Genomic DNA, 11,379 nt, shown 5'->3' with positions numbered 1-11,379 from the left:
CCACAAACTTAAGGGATTTAAAACAACACAAATGTATTCTCTTGCAGTCCTGAAGATCAGAAGTCCAAAATCATTAGGTCAGAGGCAAGATTGGTTCCTAAATGTGGAAATTGTAAGTGGAGAATCCATTTCCTTATCTTTTTTCAGTTTCCAGTGTCTGCCTATAATCCTTGGCTTGTGCCTTCTTCCCCTGTTCAAAGCTTCTGCTTTTATCATCACATCATCTTTCTTCTGTAGTCAAATGTTCCTTTGCATCTACACTTAGGGCCCACCTGGATAATCCAGGACAATCCCCCATCTCAAGATCATTAATTTAATCACATCCACAAGATCACTTTTGCCATATTAGGTAACATTTACAGGTTTCAGGGCTTCAATCCTAGGTATTTTAGGAGGTAGGTACTTAACCTGCCCAAGTGAGGTTCATTCATATTGTTGCATGTATTTGTAGTTCATTCATTCTTATTGCTGAATAGTATTTCATTAGTTTATTTTTATTATATGCAGAATTTATCCGTTCTGTCATTGATGGACACTTGCATAGTTTCTAGTTCTGGACTAGTGTGAATAATTCTATGGAGAACATTTTTATACCTGTCATTTCGTGAGTATATACATACATCTGTGTTGAATCTATACCTGAAAGTGGAATTGTTAGGTTAAAGCGTGTGTATATATTTGGTATTTAGTATGTACTGTCAGTTTCCCAAAGTGTTTGTAAAAAGGCACCATTTTAATGTGTACTATGATAATGAATTACTATAATGGTCCAGTGACCTATAATGTTCAGTAGTTTCTTGAAATTTCTAAATTATACCAAATGAGTTATACTTGCTATAGCAGGTCTGATATTTAGTATGATACAAGAGGAAAATAAAAGCAAAAGTATTTGAGTATCTTGTTACTGACACAGTAGTATTACACATTCCTTAGATTATTGCTCCTCAGAAGAAATGTAAGTTTTAGGTAATTACAAACATTATGTTGAGTTTAAAAGTAGGATCTTGTAGAAAGTCCATGATTTAAGTTTTTAATTGAATTAAAAAATGTTTTGTTATAACTTTATTTGGATTCATAGATATTTCCTCTTATCCAGTGGCCACTGGAAAGAATTAGCCAGTCCACATGGGATAGGCACTGCCTTCCACTGGTTTCACTTGGATTTTTTTTCCCCCTTCTTCTCTGTCTGTAACACCTTGTCCCTTCTGTTTTTCACCTTGTCCCATGGCATAGAGTATCATGGTAGGACTGGCCGGGGTAAGAAGAATGGTAGCGTAAATAGCCTCTCACCTACCCCCACTTGTCATAAACATAACCACTGATCCTTGTCCTGTATACTCAAAATAAAAGACCTACCCTTAGCATATATGCTGAAACTAGCTTTTTCCTATAAAAGATGTAAATGAAAAGAGAAAGTAGGGAATCAAAGGAGGTAACTTCCATTTTAATCAGTTTCTACCAGAAATCAAGCAACTTAGTAAAACCTTAGAATAAGATCTTAGAAGAGGGTTTCCAACCCACCACTATAGGCATTTTGGGCCAGTTAATTTCTTGTTGTGAGAGACTATCCTGTGTCTCATGGGAAGGTTAGCACTATCCCTGGCCTATACCTACTGGATGCGAGTAGCAACCCCTGCCCCCCAACCCCATTGAAAGAACTTAGAAATGTCTCCAGACATTGCCAGAGGTCTCCTGGGAGGCAAAATCACCCCTGTTGAGAAGCATCACCTCAGAACATCCAGGTTTTTACTTTTAGGATAGAGTACTAGGGGAAAGACTGAAACTGAACCTCTGTTGGAAGCAAAACATGCTGTCAGAAAAGACCAAAAGAAACAGGGTAATATGGAGAGAATAGGCCCAGGATTAAAATGTATTTCTAAAAAAGTCAAATCTTAAAGGTGGCTCTTAACTTCACATTTGCAGATCCTTTCGCCCCCTAGAACCCTAAGTCCAGTTCTTTGAAATCTACCTCCTTGGTGCTTTAACTTCGAGATCGTAGCCACACCCAATTTAAGATAGATCAGGTATACCATCTCATTACTATATATATATATATATATCTTTTAACAATCATGATTTTATTGTAAACACCTGAGTGCTGTTTGTGTATTTTTTAAAATTTATTTATTTGGCTGCACCAGGTTTTAGTTACAGCATCTGGGATCTAGTCCCCTGATCAGGGATCGAACATGGGCCCCCTGCATTGGGAGGGCAAAGTCTTAGCCACTGGACCATCAGGGTAGTCCCCAATCATGAATTTTTAAAAAAGTTTTTATTGTGGTTAAATATACATATAAAATTTATCATTTTAAGCGTTTTTAAGTGTCCGGTTCATTGGCATTAAACACATTGTTATTGTCGTCTAACCATCACCACTGTCTCCAGAACTTTTCCATTATCTCACTAAGCTCCATTCTTCTCTCCTCCAGCCCCTGATAAGTATTCTACTTTCTCTAGATACTTCATAGAAGTGGAATCATGCAGTGCTTGTCCTTTTGTGCCTGGCTTATTTCACTTAGCATAATACTTTCAAAGATCATCCATGTTGTAGCATGTATCAAAACTTCCATTGTGTATATATGCCGTATTTATCTATTAATCTGTGAATGGGTTGCTTCCACCTTCTTGTTACTATGATTAATGCTGCTATGGACATGGTTACAAATACCTGTTGGGTCCCTAAAATGTTTGAGTGTACGGATCTGTATATTGAAAACTGAAAGAAGGAAGGCAGTGTAATACGAATGCACATATAAAGACAATTTCAGTTCAGTTCAGTTGCTCAGTCATGTCCGACTCTTTGTGACCCTATGAACCGCAGCATGCCAGGCCTCCCTGTCCATCACCAACTCCTGGAGTCCACCCAAACCCATGTCCATTGAGTCGGCGATGCCATCCAACCATCTCATCCTCTGTCGTCCCCTTCTCCTCCTGCCCTCAATCTTTCCCAGCATCATGGTTCTTTTCAAACGAGTTAGCTCTTCTCACCAAGTGGCCAAAGTATTGGAGTTTTAGCTTCAACATCAGTCCTTCCAATGAACACCCAGGACTGATTATAACATGATAAATGTGACATGAAAAAATGGGACCAACATTTTTCTTCTAGATATTTACATATGTTACTTTGTTTTCTCATCATCTCTGTGACAGTAGGTAGCGATAGTTCATAGTAGCAAACTGGTAACACCGCTAAACCATTATATAAAGTAGACTTAAAAGATGCAATATTTTATTTTATTTATGAAACTTCATATCTTAGAATATGCCTGCTGCCTGCTCAGTCACTTCAGTCATGTCCAAACTCCTTGCAACCCTATAGACTGTAGACCAACAGTCTCCTCTGTCCATGGGATTCTCCAGGCAAGAATACTGGAGTGGGTTGGCATGCCTTCTGCCAGGGGATCTTCCCAACCCAGGGATTGAACCCGCATCTCTGCATCGCAGGCAGATTCTTTACCCACTGAGCCACCTGGAAAGCCTGTGCATAATATAGTGAGTGTGAAAATAGTTCATGGCTGTTTCCTTTCAATTTCATCTTATCTAGTTAAGTTTCTTGCTTGTTATATTTTTATATGAATAACATTTGTCATGGACAGGGAATTAGTGAAGCTAGAAAAGTTTGTCAAAAAAATTTTAGTATGATTGAGAGTTTTTTGTTGGGAATTGAGGGTGGAAGGAGATAATCGATTATGCCTCATGATGGAGGAAAAATCTCTGTGTGCTGTTCAAGCAGCTAAGGCTCCTGGCTGCTTGGGGAAAATGTGACAAAATCAAAATGTCTGGTTGTGAAATTATCAGTTATCTTCCAGTAAGTTTGTTGCCTTTATTGTGCCTATGAAAAATACCATTCATATTTATGTCATTAATAAACTTCTAGTGGGAGTAGTAGTATATAGTATAGTTAAGATCAAAAGAGACAACTGGTATTTTTTTGAGAAGTATTTGTTTGGTATATTACTAGAGTATGTTTTATAAGCCTAATAGTATTAGGTTTATATATGCAGTTGAATCATGCATATACTTGTAGCCCTTATGAAATTTGATCTGTTTTTATTATAAACATTTTATAAGTAAGGAAAGAACAACGTTTAAAAGAAATTAAATAATACAATAACATCTAGCAAGTGAAGACATCAGAATTTGAACCCCAATCTAAGTAGTTCTGAGGATTATGTTTTTTCTGTTGAATCATTCTGCTTTCCCCCCAAAAGCATTCTGGTGACACTAGGGTAAATCTTTATACCTTTATTTGAAGGTCATTTTAAAAATTATAAGTCTGCCTGAGGATAGCAAACTTGTGTGCTATTGTGAGATAATTGTAGAGACCATTCTAAGGAAGCCAAGGTAATGTCTAGTAATATTTTTAGCATCCTTTTTCTGCACACTGTTGTCCAAATGATTCACTTTGTGTTATGCAGAATATGAAACATTGTTACAGAAGCTATTTTAAGCTGATTTATGGTATAGGCTTATATAGAACTTTTCCTTTGGTCAGAATACTTCGAAGCCTATAGACATATGTGACCTGGCACCAGGTTTCTACAATTCCGTCTTAACCAAATACTGCAACATTTTGAGTTTTTTGGAGTAACCGCTAAAAAACCAAGTCCAAATTAAAAATTTTAATTGCAAATCCCCTATATATCCCAGTAACATTCTTGTGCACGCTCAGTTGCTCACTGGTGTCCATCTCTGCGACCCCATGGACTTTATAGCCCGCCAGGCTCTTCTGTCTGTGGGATTTCCCCGGCAAGAATACTGGAATGGGTTGCCATTTCCTCCTCCAGGGGATCTTCCTGACTCAGGGATTGAACCTGAATCTCCTGCATCTCTGGAGAAGGCAATGGCACCCCACTCCAGTACTCTTGCCTGGAAAATCCCATGGATGGAGGAGCCTGGTAGGCTGCAGTCCATGCGATGGCTAAGAGTTGGACACGACTGAGCGACTTCACTTTCACTTTTCACTTTCATGCACTGGAGAAGGAATTGGCAGCTCACTCCAGTGTTGTTGCCTGGAGAACCCCAGGGATGTGGGAGCCTGATGGGCTGCTGTCTAAGGGGTCGCACAGAGTGGGACATGATTGAGGTGACTTAGCAGCAGCAGCAGCAGCAGCTCCTGCATCTCCTGCATTGGCAGGCAGATTCTTTACTATTGAGCCACCTGGGAAGCCATAACATTATACAAATAGGAAACAGTTATGCAATCAGAAATATCCAGGCATTGTCAGGAGTAGTCTTGATTGTTCCTCTGATCAAAATCCTTCAGTTGCTTCCAAACAGATTTTGAGATCATGTCACTTTATTTCAGTATATATAGGCCCTTCATCTAGCTTCTACTCCTCACTAGCTTACCTGCCCTCCTTATACCACACAGCTCCTTGATTCTAGGTTCATTAAAATGTTTGTAGTTAAACAAAGGTGTGGTAGTAATTTCCAGTCATCACTGCCTTTCTGCGTGCTGTTTATGTAAAACACCATTATCCAGTCCTGCATTTTCTCTGTTTAATTGCTTCCCAGAAACTCAACTCCAGGCTTGGCTTTCAAGATGCTGCAATCTATTCTATTTCCCCACTACCCCATGCACATATCTCTAATGTAGTATTTGTCTTGCTGTCCTGGAATTACAGGTGTATTTATCTTTTTATTCCATTCATTCAAGAATGAATTCCATTCATTCATCCTCCTTGAGGATGTGGACTATGTCTTTGATCTTGGACTCTCATTTCTATCACAGTACCCAATGTATAGCAGATGTTATAAAATATTGATTGAAGCAAGTGATGTAAATCAGTAGATAAAGCGGTTGATGAGTTTTATTAGTGATCTTCAGGAAACATTTAGGAATTGTAGCAGATGCTATTAGTTGCTATTGAACAGCCATCCCTTCTTTTTTTGTTGTTGTTATCAATACTCAAATTTTTGTGTGCCAGTGTACTGCAGGGTATGTATCTTGATAGCTGTAAGGCAGTCATGGCATCCTCTTGTCCCCTGTGCCAGTGATCCATCTGGGTTGGACGTGCTGGGAAATAGGGGGAAGCTTTCTTCCCTTATAGGAAACACATTTTTTTCCCCTCTTCTCTCTTCCTGCAGTGTTTACAGTTCTCTAAGGGATGTAAAGCCTGGAGCTGTCCTGTAACTATTAATGTAAGGTGGCAAAATTATAAATAATATGCTGAGAATTGTGGAAGGGGAAAGATGGAGAGTCAAGGACTTTGAAGAGGTCATTGAGCCACATCAATCCTAAATTGGTTGTTATAAGCAAACTTCTTTTTATATAGCATGATTTAAGTGCCTTTGTTGATTGAGCCACTGTGTAGTTGAATGGTAGCCCTAATAAAAAGATAAATCTATGTCAGAACCCCCAGAATGTGTGCATGTGACCTTCCTTGGAAAAAAGGATCTTTGCGGATGTATTTAGTTAAGGAACTTAAGCTGAGATCATCCTGGATTATGTGGGTAGGCCCTAAATCCCATGACAAGTATCCTGTAAGAGTACTTATGCAGAGGAGAAGCGAAATGGACACTGAGAAGACAGTGTGAATCAAATACAGGATTAGAATTCTGCAGTGACAATCCAAGGAACATCTGGAACAACCTGAAGCTGGAAGAGGCAAGGAGGGGTTCTCTGTCGCCTCCAGAGGGAGAACGGCCCTGCTGACACCTTGCTTCTGACATCTAGAACTATGAGAAAATTTCCATTATTTTAAACCGTGTAGTTTGTGGTAATTAGTTAACAGCAATTTCAGGAAGTAATACAAACCATAAGTCAATTCTTCTGTTGGTTGCAGGCAAAAATATCTTACTATAAGGATTTTAAGAAAAGTTTTCAAACTAAACATATGAAATGTTTGATAATAATTGGTAATAATTCAGGAAGAGATCCTAGAGTCCCTGAAAATTCTTTCTGTAAGACTTAAAAACTAAGATTGATACAACATTCAGGTATCCTGGGGGTGGGGTAATAAGACACTGTCTGCACCTTTACATAAAATCCGGGGCATACCTATTGAAACCAACTAAAACAGGGCAATTCCTCTAGGATTCCATTCCAAAAAAATAACCAAGTGCCCAAGGATAGACATAGATAGATGTAGATACAATTGTTGTAGTAAACATCTGTATAACAAAAATTTAGTGACTGCACTCATTATTTATAGTAGATGTTCTCTTTTCTAATTTATATTAGTAGGAGACTGGATAAACAGTGATACTCTGTACCACAAAGTACTATGTGATCTTTTGTTTTCCAGCTTCATTCAGATATTATTGACATAATAACATATATAAACCTAAGGTGTACAACATGATGATTTGATCATGTATGTACTGTGAAATGATTATCACAGTAAGGTTAGTTAACACTTCTGTCCTCATGTAATTAACTTCTGTGTGTGTGTGTGTGTGTGTGTGTGAAGATAACTTTTAATATCTACTTTCTTAACTTCCAAGTGTATGATGCAGTATTGTTAATTATAATCACCATGCTATACATTATTAGACTCCAGAACTTATTTATCTTGTGCTGGAAGATTATACCCTTTGACCAGCATCTATTTTCTCCCACCCCTAGTCCCAGGCAACCATCGTTCTACATGCTGTTTCTCTGAGTTCCCCTCTTTTAGGTTTCACATATAGGTGAGAACATACGGCACCCGTCTTCCTCAGCCTGGTTTACTTCACTAGTGTAACTCCCTCAAAGTCTGTCCATATTACTGCAGAAGGCAAGATTTCTTTCTTTTTTACGGCTGAATAATATTCCTGTGTGTATCTTGCATTTTTGAATCCCTTTATCCATCAATGGACACTTAGCTTGTTTCCATGTTTAGTTCTATGTGATCTTTTAAAAGTGGAAAATCAGTGTGGAATTATCTATAATTTATTTTTGAGAGAAAAAGCAAGATGCAGAATAGAACATCTACCATGACCTTCTATGTATAAAAACAAACCTAACATTTGTATATGCACAGGATGAAAAGTCAAGAAGGCCTAAAAATGTTAACATTTCTAGAAAGTGGGAGTGCAAAGGAAGACACTTGGCTTTCTACACTTTCGTATTTGCACTTTGCTTTTTTTTAAAAAAACATTGCCTTTAAGTAAAACCATTGAGTATCAACACCTAGAACAGTGTGAGTGATCTCCAGTTTAGGAAGGACTCCAGGGAATAACTGTAGAATTAAGGCTTGGAGAAAAGTAATTAGAAGAACAATAAGGCAAGAAAAGCAGCTTCACAATGAACAGCCTGAGGGCCTTCTTCAGCCAGGACAGATGTGAACCCAGTCTCAAAATTATGAACACTATGATAGTAAATATCAAACTTACTAAATGCCAAAATACTGGAATAAAAGGAATGCGTTTTGAGGGAAAATACAATATGGGTTCTGTTTGGGAAGTACTACTTGGCACAATGAAAAATTACCTTATATAATTAATTTAGATCTGGTTGACAACAAATAGACTCAACCAAGATTTTAGCAAATTGACAGATGACAGGTCCTTCAATAGCAACCAAGAAAGAATGCCATATGTGTAATATATGCTGATGATTGTAAGTAACTATCTGCTGGATACTTACTTATTTGAACATTTTATATGTTACTTATGTAGTCTTCATAATTCCCTGTAAAGTAGATGTTGTCACCACTAAGAGGAAAGTGGTTAAGCTCGTTAAGTAACTTGTCCCAGGTCATACTGGTAGGAAGTGGCACATCTGGAATTTAAGGCTATCTCTACCTAACTTCACTTTCCCAACAGCATCTTCAGGGAGTAATGGCCGATAGCAAAATTATGCCTTCCTTTAAGACCACTTTTGATAATGATATCCAAGGTCAAGCTCATGGGAATTTTTGTTCCTGTTTTAAAATATAGTCAAAAGTGATTGGGATTTGAGATAGCTTCAGAAATACATATACTTAGAAAAAAATATATAAAAATTTAAATATCTGAAAAAGAATGATAAAACCAAGACCAGTAAGAATTTCAGAATGAAGATATGGAAGTTATCAGATCTTAAATAATTAAAGTTGCAAATTTGAAATTATTAGGGGCCAAACAAAACAAAAGATGGATCACAACAAACTAGAAAATTCTTAAAGAGATGGGAATATCAGATCACCTTACCTGCCTTCTCAGAAACCCTTATGTAGGGCAAGAAGCAACCGTTAGAACCGGACATGAAACAACAGACTGGTTCAAAATTGGGAAAGAAGTACATCAAAGCTGTATATTGTCACCCTGCTTATTTAACTTATATGCAGAGTACATCATGCAAAATGCTGGGCTGGATGAAGCACACGCTAGAATCAAGATTGCCGGGAGAAATATCGATAACCTCAGATATGCAGATGACACCAGCCTTATGGCAGAAAGCAAAGAGAAAAGAGGAACTAAAGAGCCTCTTGTTGAAGGTGAAAGAGGAGAGTAAAAAGACTGGCTTAAAACTCAACTTTCAAAAAACTAAGATCATGGCATCCAGTCCCATCACTTCATGGCAAATAGATGGGAAAACAGTGGAAACAGTGACTAGACTTTATTTTCTTGGGCTCCAAAATCACTGCAGGTGGTGACTGCAGCCATGAAATTAAAAGATGCTTGCTCCTTGGAAGAAAAGCTATGACCCACCTAGACAGCATTAAAAAGCAGAGACATCACTGAGCGACCAAACAACAACAAATAGGCATTGGTTGTGTTTCCAAGCAATTAGACAATTAAAAAAAAAAATCAAAGATGTTATTTTTAGATTTTCCTATTTTAAAATATCTTGCCTTTTTTCCTTTTTTTCAGTTGAAGACAAGCTGTTTCCTGTTTATCTGTTTTGTCTATTTCTGAGTTAATCAGAAGAGACTAGATTTTGCTTCAGTAGTATCCTCAAAATTAGTGGCTTAGAACAGTAGTGTATTCCTCACTCATGCTACTGTCCGTGGGCTCTGCTCCATGTTGTTCTCACTAAAAGATGCCGGTTGGCAGAGGCTTCACTCTCTGAAACATCACAGAACTACAACCAGGGGAGGGAGAAGGTCAGACTATGCAGCAACTCTTATAAGGCTTCCTCCTGGAAGTGACACTCTTCAATTCTATTCAGTTTTATTGACCAGAACAAATCACATGGCCACTACTAGCTTCGAGCAGGCAAGCAAGTGTAGTCCCACTGTGTGCCTGGAAGGAAGAAAATCAGAAATACTAGGGAATAGCAATATTTGCTTCCACTCTTCTGGTCGTTAAATATTCATTTAATCTCCCTTCTTGCTTGCAAAATACATCTATCTCCTTCCCAGGGTAGAGACACCAAACACATCATCTAGTCAGGACATCTAGTTCAAAACCCAGAATCTGAGAGTTACATGTAGTGATACATTAGGTACAGATGTGCCTCCTTTTCTGTGTAGATCAAACAATCAATACCTATTGTTTGGTCACTCAGTGATGTCTCTGCTTTTTAATATGCTGTCTAGGTGGGTCATAGCTTTTCTTCCAAGAAGCAAGCGTCTTTTAATTGCATGGCTGCAGTCACCATCTGCAGCCAGAAGACAAGTTATCTGTCCCTATGGATGAAATAGTCACAGCAAAAATTCCTGTTTGAAAGGAATAACGGAAGTAGAGGCTCATCTGTGGTAGTTGTGAAATCCTGTGGGCCACTGTGTTGAGGACCCTTTATCACTGGGGAATGGGGAATGTTCCTTCATTAAGCCCTAGCTCTGCTCCTTGTAAGTGGCTCCTTTGTTCACTGTTCTCCACTACTCATGATTGTTTCTGTGACTGATTCTTCCTTTTCTGCTATCCTTTGTGGCTACTTCTGGAATAGGTTTTTGGGGGAAGTATGTCCTCCTTAGGGGCTGAGCAGCTTTCTTAGTCTGCTTTGTGCACATAGATGGAGTTCTAAAGGTGAAAAGACATTTAGGTTAGTGGTTATTTTGGAAGTACAACTCTCTCAGAGACATAACCAGGAGGGGGGAAAAGTCCAAACTAGTCATTTTCATCAGCTCCATACTTCCTTCAAGATGTAATTCTCATTTGGTATGTAATTTGTTTTCTAGCCCCGGTTCATCCTCCTATCTCTCTCTCTCCCTCTTCTTCCCATCTCCCTCTCTCTCACAGTGATTACATAGGTTTACCAAACTTTGATGAAAGAGTTACTTTCCCTTAGTCTCTTTTCCCTAAGCCGTTGTGTCCAAACGACTTTTATTGGTTGGATCTTTGATCTGGGACCTATTAGTCCACTCGTTAAAAGTTTTTAAAAAATGGGTGAAAAAGCCATTCTTTTAATTTGATGCATTGCCTCCAGGCTGAGCTTTAGGCGTCCTTTATCATTCCAAACATTTCTCAATTGTATCTTGAACTATTTGGGGTTGAGAAGTAGTTACCTATTTCAACTCTACACGTTAC

Source organism: Capricornis sumatraensis, chromosome 2 (assembly GCF_032405125.1).
Source record: "Capricornis sumatraensis isolate serow.1 chromosome 2, serow.2, whole genome shotgun sequence".
NCBI lineage: Eukaryota > Metazoa > Chordata > Mammalia > Artiodactyla > Bovidae > Capricornis > Capricornis sumatraensis.
This window is presented reverse-complemented; position numbering follows the sequence as displayed.